Source organism: Cyanistes caeruleus, chromosome Z, assembly GCF_971803275.1.
Source record: "Cyanistes caeruleus chromosome Z, bCyaCae1.hap1.1, whole genome shotgun sequence".
NCBI lineage: Eukaryota > Metazoa > Chordata > Aves > Passeriformes > Paridae > Cyanistes > Cyanistes caeruleus.
This window is the reverse complement of record NC_141732.1, coordinates 70,956,784-70,983,069: the sequence shown is the minus strand read 5'-3', so window position 1 is coordinate 70,983,069 and position 26,286 is coordinate 70,956,784. Positions and strand designations below refer to the sequence as shown.

At 39.1% G+C, this 26,286-nt stretch overlaps 1 long non-coding RNA gene across 1 annotated transcript in view; it reads right to left on the bottom strand.

Moving 5' to 3' along the window:
- The window catches only part of LOC147648562 (uncharacterized), a 49,895-nt gene extending 27,517 nt beyond the window's left edge, over positions 1 to 22,378 (bottom strand). Inside the window, exon 1 of the long non-coding RNA XR_015280314.1 lies at positions 22,296 to 22,378. This is a non-coding gene — a long non-coding RNA (uncharacterized LOC147648562). The remainder of the gene's footprint in view (positions 1 to 22,295) is intronic.
- Positions 22,379 to 26,286: the final 3,908 nt, after the last annotated feature.

Genomic DNA, 26,286 nt, shown 5'->3' with positions numbered 1-26,286 from the left:
TCCACTTCTATGAAATAAAACAAAATCCTGGTGTGGCAAAATGAAGTACTCAAGTTTTTGGTGTGTTGGTGTGGTGTGGCAGACTGTTCTGTCCTTGCTCTGTGGGATAATGTCAGAGGATACTGTTCCCTACTGCATTATGAGAAATTCAGCCAAAGTACTGAAAAATTAGGGAAAAGAAGCTGTGACGTCTTTTATATGCCTTTAGGGTGTTGTAGTCATGGATTCTTTTCCTTTTAAAAGTATCAGCTAGCTATATTAAATGAGATCTCTCCTGCTTTCAGTAAAAGGCTCTTTGGAAGCCCCATAGGTGTTTTATGAGCTTTCTCAGTCCTCCACTGAAATGCAGATGGATCAGATATTTCTTCCAGGTGTCTCTCAGAGTTTGAGGTAAGTAGGTGTTAATAAAAATAACTCAAAGCATTAAACAGTCCAAATAATAAACCACTTCCCCTCTCTATTACTTAGGTTTTACTTACATGCTATGGTGATAATCCCACCTGTTCTCCAGGCATCCCTGGTCTTCCAGGAAAAATTCAGTAGACTTCCTCATGTAAAGAACAGACAGAAATCCCTCTATTTTTTTTATTTTTTTTTTTTTTTTATTTTTTTTTTAACCTTAAATAACATTTCTTTTTATGAAGTTTCTATAGATTGTCTGTAAAGCTGATCTTGAGTGGTGATTCTAGAGGCAACTATACTACCAGTGACTGTAATTTTTTGTTATAACACAGGCAACTTAACCTTCCATTTCTTTGCTGTCAGTGAACTGCCAGTGGGTGACTTTTCTCACAGCCCCAGGCCTAATAATGGCTAGTAGCACTTCCTTCTCACAGAGTGCCTTGGGCCCTCCTTTGTGCATTGTGAATTCTCTTCTGCAAGCCCTGCCTCACTCCTGCGAGAGCAAAAGGCATTTTGTACTAAGTTTCCAAGACACTGGAGGCAGGGAGTTTTTCACAGAAAACTCTTTTCCCTGCAGTTTGCTTTATCTAAAGTAACATCAAAGCCAAGGTTTTCCTTATTTGGAACACTTTGCAGAATATCTCCACCTCATCATTTACTGTGTGTTCATAACCATTGGAATTGAATCTACTGGCTATCACAATAACCCATCTTTGTCCTTTGAACCACTGTTGCCAGAACAGAATATCCTTCATTGTTCAGGTTTCCCAAGTGAAGCCCTGTAATGCTCCATGATATTATAGTTTGTAGAATTTACTGTAAAGCAATAATATGGACACCAAGGTAAAGCATAACATTCACTTATTATTGAAAAGCATCCTTTTAATGCAGAAATAATAAAACTTAAGTATGTAGTATTGCCATTATTTAAAATGAAATAAATCCTCCAGTTTTGTCCTCGCTCTTGTGATTACAAAATTGCCCAAAAGGTCAGTTTGTATCATATAGCTGACTATGCTAGAAAGGACTGTTTTATTTGGTATGTGAATCTATTATTCTGAGAAGTTCATTAACTTGGCTTGTATATCCATATTTCACAGGATCACTTCAACTACTCACTCTGCTTTAGGATCTACACTTGGAATTTTTTCTCAGTTAGTAGACTGCATATCTTTGTTCAACAGTGACTGTGTTAACTGTGCTTCCTCACTCTTCAGAGTTAATGAGTTTCCATTACATATTTTCACTGAGTATGATATGATACTCATGGCAACCAAAGCACACAGCCTCACTAATATAAGTAACATTTCCTTAATTAAATCAGGACAGGCAAAAGCAGTGATAATTCTCCTCATTTTGTGCAGTTTGGGGGAAGATGTGGAAGAGTTTAGGCTTTATGACTTTATCAGTGCAAGTCTTTTGTCTTACATTTGTTGGATGTGTGTTATCTGTTGGGGTGTGAATGTGACCTGTGTGATCAACAGCAAAGTGCCAAACCATCTGAAGTTCCCTTGTGCTGCTCAGTATTACAAAAGAAAGGCTACTAGTTTCTTCTTACCTCCAAGTAAGGCAAATTCATAAAACAGTGACTAAGGATGTCCATTTCTCTAGGCTGAACTGTCCATTGTTTTAATGGAGCGTTAACAGTGCTGGTGGAAGCAGCAGAAAATAAGGCATCAGGGAATTCAAGGCACCTTTTTCAGAGTTACCTATCCAACACATGATTTCCATGTCAGTAATTTGTTTAGAAATTTTCCAAGTGCTTTGAAACTCTTCACATTGGCGTGAGAGCTGAGGTTTTGAAGGAATGGTGTTGATGAGGCATGCTGGTGTTTTTGCATTTCCTGCATGCTTTGATTGGATCTCTAGGGGAAGTGTCTGGAGAGGAAGATTTTTTTCCCTCCTCCTCAAAGCTGAGAACTGGTAGTGGATTTACTGGTAGCTAAGTTAATTTTTCTTATGTGCAAAAGCATCAGGTTGCAAATGTTCCCATTGGGAACTTTTCCTTCTCCTGGACTGATGCCCGCTTTTGAATCCTGTTTCTTCAAATTAATTCTACTTGGCTTGTCAACCCCAACATAAGTGCCCTCAATTTCGTAAAATAAAGCCTACATTTTGTGCTTCAGGGAACTAACAGATTCCACAGAGGTCAGAGATGTTTCTTTTAACTACTACTACAAAAAAGTATAATTATCTAATCAACATAAGGAAGGCTTTCAGGGAAAGGGGATAAGATGAATTTTTTTTCTTGATTTTAACAGCTAAGGGCTATTTGCTATAGTTCACAGACCTGTGATATTGCAGAATGCTGTGAAAAAAATCATGTAATGCAGGACTATATTTTGAGACACTCATGTGCATAAGTGTTTGAGTGTCCTTTCCAGTTAGCTTCCCAGTAGCTGTGAAGTTGTGAAGCTCTGGTTCCTCATTGCTCCACTGGACATTCACATTTTGTTATGCAGAAGCCTTGGTAATTTACCTTATTTCGTCCCCTCCAACACGTAGATTTTCTCAGAAATTGACTAAGATTCTGAGATACTGTAATGTATCCAGTTACTCACCAAAGCTGTGTGCAGGAAAGTTCAAGCTGGTTTTAGACATAAATACAAGGAAGTAATAAAAATCTCTGCAAGTAAAAAACCCCACAAACCATGTCATCTTGTCCATCTCTTCCCAGATGAAGTGTAGGCTCTAAATTGATTTTTTCTAATTTACTTTTCCCACAGTCTTTATTAGTAAAACAGAACAAAAATCCAAGTGGTGCTATGTGAAAGAATGGAGTTACTCCTCTACAGCTCTTTGCAGACAGCACAGCTCACAAAGGAATTTCAGAAGGAAAACAAGTCTTCACAGAATAAACAGTAGTATGGGCATGACCAGATGCAGAGATTTGGTCTCATTTTCTCTGTGAGGGCACCTAACTGTGATAATCTGAATTCCTGACTCTTGAAAAAAAGATAGGAGTCCTTCCTGGAACAAATGCTCTGGCTTCATCACAATTGAGGTCTTAGGGTATGAATTAGTAAGTGATGTTTGTCTTGCACTGCAGAAATGCCTGAGTATCTAATAACAATATTATTTCTAAAATTTAAAATATTCAACTGGTCTAAGTGGTTGAGAGACATGCTTTTGAAAATGGTGTCTAGAGAAGAAGCACCAAAGCTGAACTAATTTTCAGGGTTTCATTTTTAACCTTGATTCCACTGTTGAAATTCAAGTCACAGTGGGACACAAGCTGTCCATTACACAGCTAGAGCAGTCGGTGATTTGTGCAGTACCTGTGTCTATCAGTCATATGTGAACTGGTAATTGCCAAAATATATTCTCTGGGAAGGACTTTGTTATACCAGCATTGCACTACCAAGTACTGGCAGCACAATGGTTCTGGAAATAAATCACAGAGAGGCAGGTACAAGTTTCTGCTCAGGTCAGTATTTTCATTTATAGTTGGATGTGAAACATTTGTTTTGAAAACAAGACATAGGATTTTAATTGATCTTTTGGCTTGGCATTTTATTGGAGAGACGAGTGTGTTACAGAGATCCAGTTTGGTTGAAGAGCTTTGCATGGACTTACAGAATTGTGATGTCTACCATGGAATGTAAATGGTCTTTAGAGAAAATCTGTCATATGGCTGGCCTTCTCTGAAGAGTCTCCTAGTCTCCTCCTGCACTTTTTATTAACCTTTGTATGAAGGTAGAGAGTCCTTTATGTAATTTCCTATGTATAATTAACATATATGAAGAGGTGAGAATGCTCACTTTAGATAAATGAGAAAGAATATCTTCTGATGCTTCAAATAACAAAAAGATAGAGTGAATTAAAATATGTAGTCTTTCCCAAGTTCCAGCTTGTAACAACAGATCAACGACCTATCTGAAAATGTTAAACCTAATCCAGGGTTTTAAATGGGTGTATCATGGCTGTGTTGTGTACAATGACACTTCAGGAAGGAACCATGAAATGTAGTTACCTAGCTATGATAGGGAAAAGCAGAGAAAGCAGATTAAAACCTGTCTGGAAACTAATTGAATTTTGTAGTCTGATTCATCTGAAAACCTTCTACAAAAGCTCTTTTAAAGAAGAATGTTTAGATTTAGTCATTCACTATTAGCTCTTACTAGCTAATTCTTTTGATATGTCATGGTACAAATACTGAAAAGGTTGTCTTTCAGTTTAAATATATTTTCTCACCACTAATGTCTATCTGAGTATTTGAAGAGAACAATACCCTCTCCTTTCAGACTCAGAAAAACAAAACTTCTATTCCCTACGTGCCCTTTTGAATGCTTCTGCTAGCAATGCACCGAAGCTCTTCTGACTTCATTTCATCAAGTCATGGGAGGTGGGAATGGCATACAGTATTTCAGGTCAATTTTTTGTTGTGTCTTGACATGAAACATATCTAGCTGTGCTTCAAAGCCTCTCATATGTATCAAGGAGATATGTAGTTTTTTTCTTTTCTCCAGTTGTTGCTACTCTCTGGGTGATGATAAAAAATTCCCTCATAATGTATAAGGTGTTATAAGGTGTTACAAAGGTTACTTCTTATTTCTGCACTAAAAGATGTTTAAAATGTAGTGACAGCAAAAGTCAAAATGGATGCTAAACTCAGCTCACAGTTCATTTTAACAAGGAGATGTAGAAGCTAAATTTGTTAAGATCACAGCAATTTCTGCTTTATCACGTTCAGAACAATTTAAATTAATGTAGCTGCATAGAGGCACGGCTCAGAACAGAGCTATATTTACAAATAACAAGAAGAAGAGAAAATAAGACTAACAGCTATCAGTAAGACTGGAGCTGCCTCCTGTAATAATGCATATGAAGCGCAAAGCTTTACTTCTAGTAATACATACAGATAAGTGTATATCAAGCTGTGCATTTTTTCAGTCTTCACAGCACAGGTAGATTTTTCAGACAAGGATTTCTCTCAGGGGCATTCCAGGCAACAGGGAAAAAAGCACAGAGAGAGGTCAGTGGGTAAATTGCTGCCAAATTAGAAAGTGGCACTTATATAAGCTTATTATGAAACCCCCCCACCCACTGGGATTCCTGCAGTATTTTTTTAAACTTCAGAATTTGAAACATTTTGTGCGCATTTAAGTAAAATATGATCCAGTGATAAAATACAATAGTGAATTGCTGTGTTTTTCTGCCTTCTTTTCATGTTTTCTTTACCTTTGCACATAACTGGCAGCTGAGATTTAGAACCACACATTACCACCCACCTTCTAGGCTGGTATTGACTAAAATTTAAGAAAAAGATTATTGAATGAGTGACCAAGTTATTTTCTTTACTGGCTTTTTCCTGGTGCCTGCAAACATTCCAATTAAGTTTTAGGCACAGGGTCCATGTTCTGATATGGATGTGACAATCTCTTTTTCCTGAGGATGGCATGAATGCATATTACTGGATGAAAGGAACATTTTTCATGGTCATTCAGAATGCCACTGAATATCAGAAACCCAATCTTTCAGGCATCTGAATAAAGTTCAGTGTCTTTGTACATATCAAGCTTCAGTGAAAAAAACCAGGTATTTTGTCTCAGTTTTCTGGCTTACTCCTGAAGCACTAGTGAACTCAGTTCTGAATCTCATCATCCCACTGACATCAAGAATCTCAGTAAATTCAGTAAGAAATTAGACATTATGCATTTTTGTCTCTATTTATGCTGGAATGTCTTGATTATTGCCAAGTCTCACAGCTGGATTGTGGACTTGATATTTCACTTCTTTCAATAGCCAGCTGTAAAAGAAAATGGGTAGTAATCCATTCAGAGATTTATCAGTCATTCCAAAGAGTTTTGGGGGTTTTTTGACATATTGTGCACTAAATGTACTAGGTCAGCTCCCTGGTAGTAAAGCAGGCTGGGGATGGAACTGGTTCTAAAGCAAACTGCCTCCCCTTTCTCTTTATTCTGATAGGCCTAGAGCTGGAATGCTGTCAAATGAGGATGAAAATCCTAATTGCCAACCTAATTTGCCAAGGAGGTGCAGAGGTGAGGTTCAAGGTCCATTTCTCTTTCCATCCATCTTTGACTATTTGCCTAATTCAGTACCTGAGGTAACCAGCATTTTTGTTGAGCCACCTCCCAAACACCACTTCTTCCATAACTCAAGAGCACAAAAGATAAAGAATTCCTGTACCAGAATGAGTGTGTCTTGGATGAAAATCATTCTGAGGATATGTTCAGGATCAGATCCACAGATGGAATTTTCAGTTTGGGCTGAGCTCTGTCAATCCCAGAAATACTGATTTTGAAACCTGACACAGAAACTTCTGCGTAGGAGCGAGATACAGCTTCCTTGTAAAGCTTTCCCTCTAAATTTCCCAGAGCCCCGTGGGCAGCAGGGGAGGGAGGGGATTCTGCCCCTGTGCTCTGCTCTGCTGAGACCCAGCTGGAGCATCCAGAGCTGGGGTCCCTGCACAGGAGGGACAGGAACCTGCTGGAGCAGTTCCATAGGAGAGTCACAAGGGTGATCAGGGGCTGGAGCACATATTCTATGAGGAAAGGCTGAGGGAGTTGGGATTGTTCATCTTGGAGAAGAGAAAGCTCCAGGGAAAACTTACTGCAGCCTTTCAGTGTTTAGTGTGTGTTTATGAGAAAGATGGGACTTTTTAGCAGGGGCAGAAGCAGTAGGACTAAGGATAATGATTTTAAACTAAGAGAGGGTAGATTGAGACTAGCAATAGGGAAGAATTTTTTAATATGAGGTAATGAAACACTGGCACACGTTGCCAAGAGAAGCTGTGGATGTCACATCTGTGGAAGTGTTCATGGCCTGGTTGCATGGGGCTCTGAGCAACCTGATCAAACTGAAGATGTCACAGCTGATTGCAGGGGGGTTGGACTAGATGACCTTTAAAGGTCCCATTCCAACCCTAGCCATTCTAAGATTCCATGAAAACCTTGAAGACTTAATGGACTTTTGGCTGCACATCAGTTTCTACAGAAATCAGCATGACTTACCAGGTAGAGTCATCAGAGTCAGCTGTTTCCTGCAATACATACCGGGGTTTTTTGAGGAACTGTACTTCTGACTGGCTCCTGTGAAAAATTCTACCTGCTCATGTCTCTGCTGGGTGGATGACCACAAGGGATCTTCTAGAATTGACTCTTTCTTTGATACGAGCTCTGAGGAACTCTGATGATTTTGAGAGGTCCCTTCCAACCTCAACAATTCTATGATTAAGTGAAATACTTTTTTGGCAAGTTCCAGCTACATCAAGAGGAGTCAGTTATTGCTCTCTCTCTTCTCAGATTCTACTGTTTTCCTGGACAACTTCATCTGTTAACTTTAAGTCAGGTTCTTTCCATTTGAGAACAAATAGGCTACCTAGAGGTCTAAGTAAAGGAATTGTTGGATACAGTGTTTTAGAAACTGAGTCTGAACAGTTTCTAGTCTTAGAACTGATGGAAAAGCTCATGACAGGAATAAAATTGGGGTTTTTTACCACTGTGACCTACCTCAGAGAGTTTGGAACAAGAAGCAGCAACACTCTCTGTAAAAGTTAAATTAATTAATAAGGAAATCTTTGTTTCAAGGCATTCCCATTTAAGCATAATTGAGACAGTTCTTAAAGGCAGCTGGATGGCACCCATACTTAGTTTTCTTTGCTTGTTTTCTCCCCAATCCTGCAATTGTTGCAATATATTGCAAAACAATGATATATGTGCTCCTAGGACCTCCATCTCCAGCATGACTGTAGTAATAATATTGGCTTTAGAAAAGGAAGATACTTACTTCTCCCTTTCTGGGTGATTCTTGTGTGGGTGATTTGATTTTGTTTTCTTGGCTTATTTGTTTGTTTGAACTTTCTGGGGGGGGCAGAATTATTTTTAAGTTATTTTTTGTGGTGGTGGTGTTTTTTTAAAATTTTGTTTATTGTTACGAGGGATATGTACAGAATAAAGTCCACAGAGAAGGCACGGGAAGATAGATACAGTGACTTCAGTGTTTAGGATTTGTGACAAACACAAATGCATAGTGATAGGCTGTGCCTGAGAACAAGTTCTGTCAGCTTTAAAGATGAGTTCATGGGATTGTCAGCTGGAAATTAAAATTGTGCCACAGGAAACTAATGGTGTCATGCAAATCATTGATTTCCTTGGGGATTCTGGTCTCCAAGTTATCCATGCTCAGCCCATCAGTTCAGTGGGTAGGTTGTTAAAAGTTTGGTGATATTGTTTCTACTTGACTCTTGCTGTTTCTCCCATAATTACACTGAAAGATTGAGTCACTGGCTGAGGTAGTTTTTGTATCTAATCCACTTGTCACTGGAATTTTGTATTCTACTGCTGAAAAGAAATGCAAACTTATGACAAATGCAACCAAGGAATTTTCTTACAACTATACTTCTCAGTGAATTGTCTCCTATCCAGAACTGCAATGAAAATACTACTTAAGCTGATACAGAACTAATTTGCAATTCACTTAAAATGTCTTTCAGCATTTTTCAGCATGTTCTGTGCTTTTACAAAGCTAGGGATAATAAAAATAGGGACATACTATGTTTTCCACACACAGAGTCCAGATGAAGGCTCTGACTGTGTTTGCCTAAGTGACAGCACAACTCCTGGTTCTGTTAGGAAAATGGTTGCCACAGTGATAAGATAGCCCAGTTTTGTCAACGATGGTAAGTATGAAAACAATCTTAACTCATACATTCTTATTTTTGCTTTCTGACTTCCACAGGATTTGTGAAGCAGTGTGCTGGGGTTAGGTACCAGCACTGAGCTTGGTGAAGTGTGGTAGGTCTTGCAGAAGTAGAGTTAATTCAAAAATACATGTTATCAGCATCAGATCTCCATAGGTTTTGAATAGTCTGAATGAACTTCAACTGCACATCTACACATGCTGTACAATTCATACTGCCTTCCTTGCCTATCCTGTTAGGGGAACAGAAGTGATCTCTCACAATCTCCCCACACTTTTGCTCCGTTTTGGTTCTTTATTATGCAATGTAATCCAGACTCCAGCTAACACACATGCAAATACGCAAGAATTTGTGGTATTAAAAAACTTCTGTTAAACAAAACAAATTGCTCCTTGGTTAATTTAAAAATAATCATGGTGCTTGATTTACATCTACTTTGGAACATTCTCCAAATAGCTGTTCCAAATCTATAATTTCAGCTACTGCATCTGGCACAGTCAGATTTAATTGGGTTAAAAAATGTAATCCAAGAAGTATAAATTCTAAATCTTTGCACATTCCTGGGATTCCAAAAACATGCATAATTTTGTAACTTAGCTTTTGCAGGATCAAGCCCTTAGTACCTTCCTTGCTGACTGACTGTGAAGGGTTGAATGCCCTTACCATATTAGCCAAACAGAGAACTGATGGAATTCAGAGGAGCCCTGGAGAAGTTAATTCATTCATTTGCCTCACCTCTGGAGGTAATAATTTTTTATTTAGGTTAGACTTCTTTATCTTCCAACCATCATTTCAAAATCACAGAATTGCATGGAATGGCGACTTCTTAGTGCTACTGCTGTTAAATCTTTATAGAAAAGTGGGAGTAGTTACAAATATTCTAAAACAGATACTTTAGTGCAAAACTAGGATATATACTGCCCTGGACCTGGAAGTACACATGAAGCAGAAAGCTTTAAGAGTTGATTTTGCTCTACAAAGCTCCATGAACACTGAATTCCACAGTGCCCATCCAGGTTTGCCAACTTTCAAGGTACTCACTACTAATGTGACTGGAGAAGGGTTATTGAAGGACATGTGAAGTTTAAGAATTTCAGTCAAATACCAAAACTAGTAGTTTCGTTGCATTTTAAATTCTTCCGCTAAGTGAGAGTTTAAACATGCTGCTTGTCCTGCTTTATTTATAGACCATTTATTAATGGTGTATATGTACAATGAACACATTGGGAAGTTGATGAAATGTATGAAAGAAAACTGAGGTCATGTCTTCTGGTGTGCTATTATTGCTGACACATAAATACAAATACAGGAAAATAAAGCAGTTTCACTGATAATGGTGTGGTGAAATACTGGAAGAGGCTTTCTAGAGAGATGGTCAATATTCCCAATCTGTCAGTGCTGAGAGGCATTTGGACAATGCCTTGAATTGCAAGCTTTAACTCTCATCAGCCTGGTCAGGCAAGTTGGATTGCAGATGTCCAACTGTAGGTCCCTTCTGACTGAAAGAGTCTGAGTTTTTGCAACAATTTTAATTTGATATATAAATATAACCTTTGCATACACCTTCCACACTTCAGTCTGACCCTTTCTTATCTGCTTGTATGACTTTTTGTAACTATATTTGTTCCTGCTACATGAAATCATTCCCCAACTCCTCAACTTTTGCTGTCTGCAGTGTCCTTGATGCCATCACTTTTGTACACATCATTTGTAAAGCTGCTCCCAAGTCCAGATCTGACCTGAAGTGCATCATCAAGCTGATAAGGAACTGAGCACCCAAAAAGTGGCATAGCAGGAGGTGTCGTAGAACAAATGAACAAGTGATTTTTCTCAGATGAACAGTGGCTTATCTTGCCTTAATACGGTGCCTGACAGCACTGTGTCTCTTCTTGAAAAATCATTATCTTAATAATAATTATTAATAAGGCTGACATGGAAAGAATTCAGTTCACTATTACTTCTTTAATAGTCCAAGGGAAGTGATTTTCCCTGTTACTTTTGGAAGAATCTGAACTAAAGTGAATGAGATAGAAAATTTTTTTCTCATCAGTCCTTTCTTACACATTATTATGAAATAGCAGAGATTCTTGCTTAACTCAATAAGATTTAGAATATCTTTTTTATGAAATTCAGATGGATCTGATTTTGATGCAGTTTTAGTTGACGAATATTAGAAAAAGAGCCAGATTTGAGAGTTAAATCAACTGAAAAGTGATGGGAAAACTAAATTTTCTTAATAACATCAAATTATTTAAGTCTTAGTGTTTTGAAAGGTAAAAGAAATATGATATTAAACATTGAAATTGGCCTATGATAATGCAGCAGCTCCTGCTACTGAATCTTGATCCTTCACCTTTTAGGCCTTCCCATTTCTTTTCCATCTAAGACAGTTGAGAGGCTCTTACTGTCCGTCCCAAAAGTGTCTGGATTACAGCCTCAAAGCATCTCAAAAGGCCTTGCTCTTCCGTAACTCAAAAGACAAAAAAATGAGGTTTTGTATATGAATTCAATATTTTGTATGAAAATGTAGGCACTTTCTGTATTTTAACCACAATATAAATCAGCATAGAAAACAATGTAGGTTTTGGCATCTGTGTCATGTTAGTTTTGAACGAAGAATACATACCAGGTTTGGGAATTACAAAAGCTGCTTGTGTGGTATGCTACAATTTTTCCAGTGTACCTACAAGCACTTGATCTTTTCATGTCTTAAATTCTCTTCTGTGCTCCTTGGCATAGCCTACTGGGATTTCCCACTAAGAACAAGGAGTCTTCCCTTGAGATTTGTCTGCTTTGTAGTGTTCCACAAAATGACAGAAGTGCAGGGCTATGGGGAACAATGAGACATCATTTTATTTGAAAGAGGGTAGATTTAGATTAGATATTAGGAATAAGTTCTTTACTCAGACGATAGTGGGGTCCTGGCACAGGTTGCCCAGAACAGCTGTGGCTGCCCCATCCCAGGCACTGTCCAAGGCCAGGCTGGATAGGGCTTGGAGCCACCTGATCTGGTGTAAAGTGTCCTTGCCCATAGCAAGGGTTTGGAGCACAGGGAGCTCTAAGGTCCCTTCTAACCCAAACCATTTTGTGATTCCGTGATACTATGAATTTGTTTACAGTCTTCTATATATTGGGGGCTACAATCAAGTCTTTCTTGGTCTTCTTTCTTCTAAAGAAAGTTAAGCCCTATAGCTACTTTTTAACTTTTTTTTCCCAAGTAGTCTTTATTCTCCCAGGTAATCCATATCTCTCAAAAGTGTTGTTGTTTGATGTTCTGGGTTTTTTTAAATGGATGTAGAATACCACCTCAGGCCCCTCAATCTCCTTAAACAATGTGGATTAGCCTCATTCAATTCTGTGTTACTTTGAATGTACCGCTTCTTGTACTTAATTCAGTTTATCTCATATTCTTTTGGATGTGTTTTGACTTATTATTAGTAAATCCTAAAATTTTTTCTTGTCTTACTGCTGATTTAAATTTAATTGCTTCTCTTGCGTAGAAATAGTTCTTAAAGAGCAAGTTAATCACACAGATTATATAGTCTAATTAGCTAATTTCTAATACAGTTAGGAATGATATAGAAAAGCAAGTGAAAATTTTTTCTTTTCATTTTAAATTTCTTTTTACATAGATTTTAGTATTTACTTCAATAGGACTTTTTCTTCTTTGGATTAAATTCAGGTATCTTTGGAAGACTGCCATGAAATTTTTAACAGTTTTTACAGGTTTCAAATGGAGTTCATAGTTGATAAGAACCTGAATAATTTGTTAAGGATTTTTGGCATGAGCTTCTTAGAATACAAAAAAATTCACATAATCCTGTATCTTATCTCCAGTGATATCCATGAGCAATATCATGAGGAGAATCCACAAGAAAATCATGAATAGAAAATTATGGTAAAGCATACTCAAAGGGCAACTTCCTAATTGTATTTCTCGGTGGTTGCTTATTCACTGAGGAACAAAGACCCAAAATTTAATCATGTTTTGTGCAAGAGAAGGTATTTGTACAATCCACATAGTGCTTAATCTTTCTGTAAGTTCTATAATGGCTTTCTTCTTCCAATTTCTCCTGTAACATGTTAGTAATACTTAGGGAATTATTATTGAAAAAAACCTTATTTTTATGTATTTCTTACCTTCAGCAGCTCTAAATGACTTGCTTTTCAGTTTTGTCAGTTGTGCCCTTGGTCTTTTAGTACAAGAGTGAGTAGACAACAAAAATCAGCCTTCTCTGACCTGTTCAGATGACTTCCAATTCACACAAAAATCATATCCAGATATGACCTGTTACCATTTTGTTGCCCCTTTCTGTGTCTCCAGTTTTTCTGGTTACATTTGGAAGTATATCAAGTTACTTGAGAGTAACTTGTCAGTGCTATTACAGGCATGGTACTGTGTGGCTGCAGATCACAGTGTGAACTGAGGGGCAGGAAATTTCCCAGTCCAAACTGGTGGATGTCAGTGGTGTCAGTCATGATACTGACAGCTACTTAAAGTCCTTGTGAGCATATTTGTGATGAATTCTCAGTCTGAAGAGGAAAAGTGAAACATCCCACAAGCCCCACTTTTACAGCTCACAACTGTTGCACATCCCTCAGCTTCTACTGAAAACTAACCCAAACATGTGACAGGGTCATCACAGTCTGAAAATTTTGATTCAGAGGTTTTACATTAAAAGTTTTGTTTTTCTCCTATTTTTCTTGTCTGCACCCTGTGATATTACCTCTCTCCTTTTCGGGATGCAAAGCTAAAACCCAGATGCTTAGAGTACAATGATACCAAAAAATTGGTTTGGTTTAGGGTGGCAGTGACCACATAAAAGCTGTAAGTTTTTCCTTGTTTTATGTGGCTTTTTGGTAGGTTGAACAACAAAAATAGTAGAGTGAGGCTGCATAGTGCAGCTGAACTTACTGTAGTTCCTTTAAAAAAGAAAATAAAAAGGGAAAGATGATAAATAAAGACTGAGTATGAGGCAGTGTTCAGCTGAGCATATTTTATGGTCTTCTAAGCATAAGCAGGGTTAAACAGAACTCCAAAAGCATATATACGGTCAGTAAAATAGGCAATTATCATTTCCACTTTTATGTGTATAATTTAGGGAAGAGCTTTCGTCTAAATAATTGGCTGAGATGAAAACTTTATTGATAGGTGATACTAACTGGCAAGTGTTTTAAATTTAGTTTAGATCACTGTTCTTCAAATGTGTTAATTCCTAGCCAGTAAATCTGTGAAACAAAAACTGGTAATGGGGCTAGTAGATGCATGAGAGTCTGTGGTCTGAGCAGGGTTACTCAGTCAGACCAATGTTACCTAAGTCCTATGTGCTCTCTTCAGCAGTGGCCAAAAGCAGATGTGTAGGAGAAGGTATGTGTAGGGTAATATGCCAGTCTGTCACAATATTTGGCTTCCTGAAGGTGTGTGGGATATATGTAAGCTTCATGGATCCCTCTGCCTTGAACATTTTCTGTCTCCCATTGGGCTCATGTAAACTTAGAGCATCCAGCATGCTGTGGTAGAAATTCTGTAACCAGCTATGTTCTTCTTTTTGGCTGGTCTCTTTGCTCTTGAATATTTTCTAAGAGCAAGGTGATTTATGTTTTAGTATAGCAGCTGCAGTTTTTCACCTCCTTCAGAGGCATTTTAAAGTTACTAGCGAGACTTTTTCTGAAGTTACAATATACACATAATGGACAGTTTAAAATATGAAACAGTGTTTCTGTTAGACTCATCTAACTTTAGACAGAATTAGGCTTGCAGTCTAACTAGTTTACCAAGCTTCCCATACTATCAGAACAACAGAAGCTTCTTAAGGGTGATTCATTAAATTTATTTTAGGCATCCATTTAAGACTGGATTGAGTTGCTTTTTGGAGGGCTTTGCTTCTCCCTGGAGGAGGAATATGGATGGCCAGATTAGACAGTCTGCTCCACTTTTAGAACTAAAAATAGGTGCCATGAATCCCAGTCTAAGAATTCATAAATAATACCTACTTTGAACTTTTGGAATTTGGAAAGACATTGTAAACTTGAAAGCAAAGGACTAATAAGCTGATGGAGTAACAATGCACAAACATATTAGCATCCTCTTCCAAGATGCTCCCAAGGGCTGCATGAACGAGGCAGCCTGGTAGCAGAAGAAAAAGCCTAGAATAAAGAAAAGGTCTTATTGGATGGATCCTGATGGATTCAGGTGTATCTCAAATACTCCTGCAGATAATTGTTCAGATCAGATACTCTGCTGAGAGGAGAAACATTACAGTAGTCACTAAACCGGGCAGATGACAGATAAAACTTTATGTTCCTACCATGAAGAATGTGTCTGTTATCCATAGCATGAAAGTCTGAAAAGCATTGTTTGCTATCTCCTTCCCTTTGCAGGCTGTATAACTTGGGCAAATCCTGAACAATCAACTGGTTTGATGATTTCTACTGGTGCAGAATTAGGGAGGATGCTCTGAGGGTTTAGCAATGCATACCTATTTTCTTCTCATCTCATGCAAATAATTTATTTGCTAGTGAATGGGCTAAAACATCATGTTGAAGCACTTAATTATGTTGTATTGACATAAAACTATTGACATGAGTTTTCCAGAGGAATTGCACTCTTCCATCAGCAGTGACACACACATGCTCACTTTTCACACACAGAGATATCATGCAGCTGCATTGCTTTGGGTTCCCTCTTTGGGCTGTTGTTTACACACGTTCTGAGAGGTTCCCATGCTGTTGTTCAAGAATGAACCACTGATGGCCTACTTGTTTGTGGTGTGTATATAAAAACTTTGTGTCTCCTTTTTTCCAGCTGGTTCTATAAGTATTTGGCTGCTTAAAGAACAAGCCTGGGGCCTGTAGAAGTACTGCTGCTCTGGACTCACTAATGACAGCAGCTGGGAAGGTGATGGCACCTTGTGACTAATTCTTGACAGTAGTGTAAGTGTGTAGTCCCTGTTAATCATCTCTGCTTATTAAGTCAATAATACCTTCTCAGGGAAGAGCTTTCTTGATATGTTACCAGCCTACATCCCCTGAATCTGTCAAATTCATCTCCTGTTTCTTGCTAACTTTGATAATGTCCTATCTTTTTCTAGTTGGTATTTTAATCTGAATACATCTGACACGTAGTATCCTTGAAATGAACAGAAGCTCGGTCAGTCAGGAGTAAGTGGCTTCACTTCCACTAACTTAGATGAGCTTGGTTGAGTGAAAGTGTTGGTTAAATATTTCTTTAGCACTGAATACAAAAAATGTATCCATCCATATGTGGGCAGAGAACACCCAGTTTGAAATTCTCAGGCAAAACTTTTTATTTATTTTTTTTTAACAGCATGCTTTTCAACAATCCAGACATGATCAATGTTTCAAAGTGATGAATCATTTTGCAAAATGTGAGCCATAAAAACCTCATTTCCCAAAGAGCAGCAGAAAACCAATCAGAAAAAAATATTTTTAAAAATTAGTATTTTCAAAGAACTGGCTAATACTTGCAATTGAAGGTTTTAGCCTAAACGTTGTGACATGTTTTCTTGTCTGTGTCTGTGCATGTGTTTTATCCTCATCCAACAACTGTTTTGATGCTATTAGGAATCTAAAAGAAATGAAGCTGTCCAGTCACTAAACCACACGTCCTCTCCACAGAAACATGAAGTCTTATGACTTAAAGTCTGAAAATTCACCTAGCCATGTTAATATCTGAATCAGTGTTGGGCATCTCTTCCTTTTCCCAACCAGCTTTTCCTCAAACCCACAGAAGGTTTTCTATTCACTTAGGTAGGCACTGGATCAAGACATTTCATGATTCCTGGTCTATGATAGTGTTGTCAGACAGGATTGAGTACTATTGATATTGGATCTGAATCAATTCCCTAATTTCTAGTGGTTTAAAACCAGGTGGTAATTTTTTTACATAGCATGAATGTGACCCTCTATGTAGGAATTTGGGACGAGATTTTAGAAACTTTTATTACAAGGAGAGCTCTCTGAAAAATTTCTCATGGACCTGCAAATCTCTTTCTTTTCATTGTATTAAGGCAGGGTGCACAAATGGGGTTTACAGAGGGTCACCAACAGTTGATTTTATGTGGGTTGTATGTACTTCTAGTGGACATAGCTACTAGAAGGGGCAAGCAAAGGTATTATGACTGTCCCATGCATGTAATTGCAACCATAAATTAGTTTTATGTGCCAGCATGACTCGCTTCTAGACAACAATATAGTTGAGCTGATGACACACGTATTTCCAAATTCCACTCTTTGGCTTTTACCTCTTTCTTAAAATAATGGCAAGTCAGACATTCTGAATAGGGCAGAAGTCTTCAAAACAGAGCTCAGAAAAACTAGGCTTTATTTCAAAGTTAATATCCTGGCGAGACTTAAGGGAAGGCTTGAGAGGGTTTGTGTGTCAACTCAGCCAGCTCATGCTTCCAGATGGAAATTTTGTGAGATTGTTTTTGGTTTTATTTGATGACCTCGGACAGGTCAGTAGATAGTTTATCCATGTTTCACACTGTGTTCTGGTTTTACTCAAGCATGAGGCTGTCAAAGGCAGCAGATCTATGTAAAAAGAAAACAGAAGTACAGATAACTACAAACTGGGCCACCTTTATTGTCAAAATTCATGCATAAAGCTTGAAGAAATCAGCCCAAAATGTGGTGAAGACTAACAGTCACAGCTCCATTTACTGCTCATCTTTCTAATGTACTTGTGACTACTGCAGCTGGGCATTATTAAGTACAAACAAGTGGAATGGATCTGTGCCAGTGTAATATTGGGAATTTAATCACTTGATCTGAGACATTTGTAACTTCACGGAGATCATTTCCCCAGGAAAGTGACAGGATTTCAAACACAAATCTCAATATGTATTCCATGTCCTGAAGTGATCATCCAGCTGTGGTGTATTTTCAAGTAAGGAAATTAGGCCTTGGTAAAAAAGCAGGTTCCAGCTGCCATCATTCAGACTCTTATCCTTTAGATCTTTTCTTCTGCTTCTGGTTCCTCTTACATTAGAGCGCTTTCTCAGTGGCAACTTAGTAGTGCTTTTGGTTTTATTGGTGAACAGTATCTCACTATTCATCTGGGACTATGGGAGGAGGATGGCATTTGACAAATTCTGAAATGAATAGCATCTTTGGCTCATGCATGTGTCGCACAGAGGAAAATTACATTATCAGCAGCTACGGAAATAGAAAGAGACTTACTGGGAAAACTTCTTGCTTTAGCCCAGAGTATAGGGTGAACCCACAAACTAGTGAATATCATTGTAATGTGTCATAGAATCCTACGATTGTTTGGAAGAGATCATCTCATTCCAGCCTCCCTGGTAAGGGCACGGACAGCTTCCACTAGGCCAGGCTGGTCAGACCAGGTCACAGCCAACCTGGCCTTGAGCACTTCCAGGAATGGGGCATCCACAGCTTCTCTAGGAAACCTGTGCCACTGCCTCACCACCCTCACAGGGAAGAGTTTCTTCCCAATATCTAATTGAAACCTGCCCTCCTTCACTTCAAAGCCGTTACCTGGTGATTATCATCACTAGGATAAGGGGTAAGAAGTTTGTCTCCAGCTCTCTCGTAGCCCCATCAGCCAGTAGAAGGCTTTTCTAAGGTCCCCCTGAAATCTTCTCCCTGCTGAACAACCCCAACTCAGTCATGTATTTTGTTTTGATGGGAAAATTCTGTATATTTTCCGTAGAATAGAGGATGAGAATTACTAAAATACATTGGATTTTTAAACCACAAAAAAAAATCCAGCACAAAAAAATGTTTAAATGAAAAAATAAAGTCCTATAAATCCACATGAAAGGGAAATGATGGCATATTTGGACCAGTATAAAAAAATAGATCATGTGTAAAGAACCAATGTTCAAATTGAAGAGGTAGTAGCTGAGATACGAGAATTTTTCAGTTTTCCTAAGTCTTGATCCACTGACAATCCTGCAGTGGAATGCTCCTCATTGCAAGAGACTCCTGATTTTTTCACAGATAAAGTGTCTTCTGCCATGTGAGCAAACTCTGCCTTCCTATCACACACTTTCTACAGATTCCCAGTTTATACCACTTTTTCTTTTTTCATCAGCAATTCCTTTTCTTTCTGAAAGGGTTGGGATAACCATGAGCATGGCTTGCCTGTTTACCTAACTTTATTTCCTTTCGCTTTTACACAACAATAAACTTCAAGGCTAATAGAATTTTTTGTACCTTCTCTCTCCCTGAATAAACAGTGAACCCTTTCTAAAAATGACGCACCTCTTCTCTCTTTCTCAAAAGGAATCTCCCTCGGTGTTTATTCTTCTGTTTCCCTTTCCTACAAACTCTGTGGTCAGCTCTGCTCTGCCTTTGTTTGTGCCTCAGTTTGTGCAACTGGGGTTGCACAGTGTCAGATCCTGTATTTCCCCCATGTATTGGTTATTGGACTGGTTACATGGCCAGTTTAGTTTATTGTCTCTGTGATTTCCAGTGTCTGGAAGAAAAAGACATTGAATATGGAAATGTACAGCATAACAGAATGATGCAGAAAAACTGACAACAGCCTAGTATAATCAGCAGAGGGTAGTCCTTAGAAAATACCTTTAACAATGAGTCTTCAAAAAGAGCCAATTTCAATCATCTGCTTGAAAAGCAACTGAACCGGCTATTTAAGGAGTTTTATACTGAGAGAAAGAAGAATATAAGGACCTAAAGCAACAGATGTGCCTGATGCATGCATCAGTCTAATTCAGATTATCTTCAGTCATAGAAAAACATCCTTTTTTGATTTGTAATTCTTCCTCAGGTAACACTTTTACTGAAGACAGTGAAACAATTTTTGAATGACTAAGAAGAAAACTATTAGGCTGCAGATAGGTCTCCTGCTTACAATGATGCTTAAGCATTACTGCTTTTTACTTCTGTACCAGGGGAATAATCACTTTGTAGCCTCAGAGCAATGTTAGCTGAATCTGACGTAGAATTGCCAGTCTGTAAGCAGCTCTTTGAGCCCAGCTTGTTCTTTACACTGTTACTTATTCACCTAGCATGAAAACATCACTTTGATTTTGCTTTAATCCTATTTTTAGTAGGCCTGAGGATGGAAGAAGTGTTACCTATATTTGAATTGGAGTGAAAAAAAGATAGGAGACTCATGCCAGGTCTTCAACATTTTAGTTAAGTTATGGTTGGTTTCTCTCTTTCTTTAAATTGTGTGCATTTGTCTGACCCCAGCAAGTGGTGTGACGTGCTTTCACCACACAACTTCTTAAACTAACAGTTGTCTTTGGCAGATAGCATAACTGCTCAGGCTCTTTTATATGTCTGGGGTTCTTACTGTGGTCAGCACTTCAAGTATAGCCCAACCTAAATGATCTGAGGAGAAAACATGGAAATGAAATTATTTTTTCCAGTTGTGAATGAATGGCCTTAGAAATTATTAATGTTTTACAAGCATTCAAGGCTTTTGTTTGAGCTTTGAAGCAGACCTGCTTGTTAATTGTTGATGTTTCCATTGTAAAAAAAACCCCAGCCTTTTGAGTTTACTATTTGGCTCCTTGTAACAATATTCAAATCCAAGCTCATTTCACATTTCATGTCTCTTGTAAAATTGTTCTATATATATTTTTACAGTGGCATTTGGGAATGATCTCAGAGTCTTTTGTTCCTACTGAAATTAGACTCCATAACATTCATTTCAATTTTTGAAATACTGATCTTTGAGGTCTTTTAAAAATAGTTTTTTTTTTTTTAGTAAATGATTAGTTTATTTGTAACCAAAACACTGTAAAGCTTTTTATCCTGGAATTTTGGACAATGACATTAACTTTAACTCCTTTTGGACTTCCTGCTATCATAAAGCCTGAAAGACAACCTTAGCCCTGGTGTATGATCTGGTTTTGTGAGTGCTGAGGATACTTTAAAACTTCCTCCAGGCCATAAGTACACACTAAACACTCCTGATGAAACTACTGGATGTCCTTTACAGAGCAAAGCACACTACCATTAGCACTGGTCTTTGTCATGTAGCAGAAATATACAGGCGTGGTCTTCCAGGTATCTTCCTGGTTTATTAAATGCAACTTCTCTTTCTGTGAACCTTGCAGTGAAAAACTGGAGTTTTTTTACTTCCTTTTCAAAATGCACATGAGACTTCTGGGAGAAGAGGAAGGAGAAACACCACAGGCTTAGCTGTCAGAGTGCCTGACCTCTCTGTCTGGCCAGCTCTGGGCACAGCAGCAAGAGTGGCCTGCCCACAGAAAGCAAGGCAGACTAGAATGCAGCTGGCTCAGGAGCCGTGGGCTGGGACACAATGCTCTGTGGTTTGCAGAGATAGGCTAGCACTGAGGACCAGAGTAAAAGAAAAGGAGGGGTCTTTGGTATGAAGTCCACAGAGTTTATTCTCCAGAAGAGTCAGAGATCAAAAAACAAAATATTCAGGGCTACAGCAGCTTATATGCAGGGGAGGAGCAAGAGGGGAGAACAAATCATCAACCAATAGCAGGAACAAGGGGAGGGGGTTACAACACAGCGAGCAACAGGTGTGAGGGGGGTGGAGAGGATCACTCATATAGGCCAATGGGGCCTCGAGGGTCAGGAGATGGACAGGGAAGGGTCTAGAACAAAAGGCAGGGTTTTCAATGATGGACAAGCAGGAACCTGGGGTGACTGGACAAAGGAGGGATTGACCTGGACCCTTCTGGAACTTAGGGAAGGGTCTTGGGGTGAGTGACAGAGGAGACACTTACGGAGTGTGGAAGGAAAGTGGGAGGAACTTAGGAAGAAACCACTCCATTTGGGGGGGGGGGGGGAATATTTGGGGGCAACCATTGGGATAAACAAACAGTTAACAATAAAAGCACACCACCACACTCAGCTACCAACAACAGAATGATAACACCCTACTCTTTTCCTTTGCTTTCTTGTCCTTTGCTCACGTAATTATGTCAAATGCATCAGCAAAGGGCAGGGAATAGCCCTTCAGATGACTGTCTGAAGCGAGCTGAAAGCAATGCTTGGGAAGGTAAAAACACTTGGTGCTGTTTCCAATGTGCTTTGGGGCATTCAGCCTGCTACAGCCCAAAACCCTTTGCTGTACTCTTCCCGACAAGTCTGGGTGACTGCCTTTCTCTGACCTCCTGCCTTGGAGGAAGCTTTGTTCAGCGTGCAGGCCTGGCCACGGCAGCCACACTGACCGTGGGGCCTGTTCTCCTGCATCAGCTGCGAAGCTGATCCCAGGTTCAGGGGTAACGCGGCTCCTCACCTGTGGCTCTGCTGCTCTGACAGCCCCTTGTTTGCACTGTGCTCACGCTCACAGCTGGGTCCTGCCTCGCTGGGGATGCCGCTATTAAACCGCTATTGCTGATGAAGAAGTTAGAAAAGCTTATGGGTGGATCATCTTTCCTTCAGGCTTATTACTGAATGTTCTTATTTATTTTTCTCTTGCATTAGTTACTCATCATAAATTATCTTCTCATTGTGTTCAACCACACTTCTTGTTCCAAAAATGTGCCTTATTTTCACACCTGCCAACCTAACCTGCCTCAATTACCTTCATTCCCAGTAGAATTGTTGCTAGTGTAACTCCTTCTCTTGTGCTGATATTTTTACCAGCTAGTTTAATATTTCTTTCAGTTCTTTAATATTTTATTAGTTTTCCTTTAATAGGTATTGTTTTGAAAATGGCTTGCATAATTGGTGAGTTTTTAACCAGGAGCACTTATATTTCTTTCTTGATTTTGAAGGAAAAAGTTTCATAAAAAGAGATTTTTATTTAAGACTACTCTGATTGAAATTTTTCACTTTCCAGATATTTAGATAGGCATCTGAATTGAAACATAATATCAAAACACCCAGAAAATTGGTCAATGCAGCAGTTCCAATTTGTATTATAATGATAATGTATAATATATAATTGTAACCCAGTTCTGACCTGTGACTAGACTATGAAGAGATGTAGAAAAAGTTGTATGGGAGGGAATTCTCTGGCTACTTTAGAAACAAAAGTATGTATTTTTATTTGCTTTTAGAGTGAAAAATATGAGAAAATCTGTAGCAAGGCACAGGTTGAGGGGGCCTTAACCTCACAGAATCCCTGCAGAACCCTGTGGAGAATAATACAGTTTCCCAAGTGATTTATTTGAAGATCAAATTCTCCATTTAGTTATTTGCGCAGATGAATGTGAGGCCATGAATTTAAGGGCAGAATTGTCTTGCAGAAACATTATTGTTCTTGATGAGTCACAAGAAAGAAGTTAGCTTGATCTTTAGATCAGCTTGCATGTGAAGGGGCAATACTTGGAGAAGCCATCTTTTTGCTAAGACTGATACGTGACTCTGAGCCAAACTAAGCATGAATGTAATAAAACCGTGTTAAAGATCAAGAGGCAGTCACACTAAAGAGGTTTGGGGGTTTTTTTGACAGATACACCAAGAGGAAACTGTGACTACTCTAAGATTAATGAATTTATTTGAAATTTTGTAGAAATCACTGCCCTGTCCATACCAGATTCATGTTTAACTCACTGCTTTCACGCAAAGGCCCCAAACCTGGCTTAATTCATTCTAAATCATGCTGCTCTAAAGCAGAAAAATGAAGACATAACATGATTCAGTTTAATAACACTTCTGTCTTCCCAAATGTACTCATGTCTGTAGTCAAATGTGTAATAAGAGACCTGGCTGAGCTCCCAGGCTTGCTGAGTACCACAAGAACATGATACAAATCAGTCAATGCCATAACAAAGAAATGTATAATGATGCAGTGAATACCCTACAAACCTCCCACGGAGAACTTTTACTTTGACTTAACTGAATTCCCAAACAAACGAAATACAGATCTTCAGAGGAAAAGCAGAGCCAAGTATCTCTGTGCAGTGTCTCCAACTCATCAACAGAATGACTCTGAGACAATTTCACTTAGAGTGCTTTTTAATATTTGGATTACTTTATTTAAATCAACAGGAAGAACTTCCATTATAAAGACCACACAGTGGTGCACATTGCCCTTCTCAAAGCATAAAATCCTGATGCAGAGGCTCAGGATGAGAGTTAAATTTTTTCCCTCTGCCATATTACTGAGCAGCTACCCCAGGTAAGTTTATATAATGGTTTTAGAAAGGTGTGTGTCAACATAAGATTCATATTTCTTCATATCAGACATGAGAGGTGAGGTAACATTATTGAAAAGAAGAAAGAAAAAAAATTCTGTCCATTTGAAGGGGAAGGGGGTACTTTCAGACAACTGAAAGATAAGTCTAAAAAAGCATTTAGGAGTCTAGTGTCTTAGGTATCTAAACTGAATGAGCAGATCCTAGGTCCCTAATTAAACATAAGGACCACTTGTTTACCACCAGTGAACTTAATCACCTAGTGTATTTCCTCTTGACTTACCTTAAGATGTTGTTGGTTAGTAGTGCCTAAATTATACTCAAAAGTGCACACTTGAATTTCCCAAAGAAGGTTATCCCTCAAGAAAGTTTTGTGAGTGATCTGACAGCAGGACTAGGCTGTTATCATTGCTCCTGCTTATCCACTCTTCACCAATGGCAACCCCCCACACCTTACCTGAAAACCTAAAACTAGCGAAGCTGGTTCCACCAGTCTTTGTGCTCTAAAACTTCATCTCACAACGCTCATTCAGGAACAGCATCATGTGGTTCAGCAATGCTCTGGATGTACTGCGTATTTCCCATGAAAACCAAAATTTGTGGGCCCACTGTTTGCCAAAATGCAAATTAACTTTCTCCTAAGTGCAATAACAGTTCCAGGGAATGTAGCCAATTGCAGGAAGTTATTTATGGACATTTTTAGATGCTTAGCACTGAGACTAGGACTCATGCTTCCTGCACATATACTCGCACTACTAGGCTGTTACAAAAATGTAGCAGTACCAGGACCTCTCCCCATCTTTTAAAAGAATAGCGTAACCAGGGTCCCACACCAAATGGAAAACTTAAGTCAGATATGGGTCTGAGACCGTTACCCACATTTTTTATTCAAACATCTGATGTGTTGTTGCAGACAGTGCCCAGATTGCAGAATTCAACAGAATTCAACAGAATGACTACGTTGGAAAAGACCTCCAAGACCATCGAGTCCAATCCATGCCCTAACACTTCAACTAGACCATGGCACAGGGTGCCACATCCAGTCTATTTTAAATACATCCAGGGATGATAACTCCACCATGACCCCAGGCAAACCATTCCAGTACTTTATAATTCTTTCCATGAAAAACCTTTTCCTAATATCCAACTTGTATTTCCCTTGGCACAGGTTAAGACTGTGTCTTCTCATTCTCTCAGTTGCTGCCTGGAGAAAGAGACCATCCCCCACCTGCCTACAGCCACCTCTCAGGAAGTTGTAGAGAGTGATGAGGTCACCCCTGAGTCTCCTTTTCTCCAGGCTAAACAACCCCAGCTCCCTCAGTTGTTCCTCACAGGGTTTGTGTTCCAAGCCCCTCACCAGCCTCGTTTCCTCCTCTGGATGTGCTCAAGTGTCTCAACATCTTTCCTGAACTGAGGGGCCAGAACTGGACACAGAGCTCAAGGTGTAGCCTCAGACATGCCAAGTACAGGGGTAGAATGAGCTCCCTGTTCCTGCTGGCCATGCTATTCCTGATCCAGGCCAGGATGCCTTTGTCCTTCTTGGCCACCAGGGCACACTGCTGGCTCATGTTCAGCCAGCTGTCACCAGTACCCCCAGGTCCCTTTCCACCTGGCCACTGTCCAGTCACACTATCCCCAGACTATAGTGTTGCAGGGGGTTATTGTGGCCAAAATGCAGAACCTGGCACTTGGACTTATTAAACGTCATCCTAGGTCTAGAAGGAAAGTGGCTCTTCTGATGTCTCTGTCCATCACTGCTCCTGCTGGCCTGTTCTTCTCTGTGAACACTGTCATTGTAACTCACAGAGGTTTTGCTGTACTCTGCAATTAAAGACTTCAAAGTTTGATTCCACCTAATTAAGTCACTTCAACCATGGAGCAGCTAATTAAGTGAACAATAAAGGTCCAGTGGTCATCACTAACTTTTGGCTTAATATTTTTGTTGTTTGGTGGTGGAAGATTTCTTTAGTCACCATTTCCAGGGACATGTGCTACTCTGGATGGTTGGGGTCCATTAGGTGTTCCAAGGTAGGTCTAGAGAAGCACACAGAAACTTATTTAAATGCCCTGAATCTCTGACCTTAAATGCAGATCTGAAAGTCCCTGGAGAGTAGAGAAGTCCAACTAATGGTGCTTTTTTGTTTA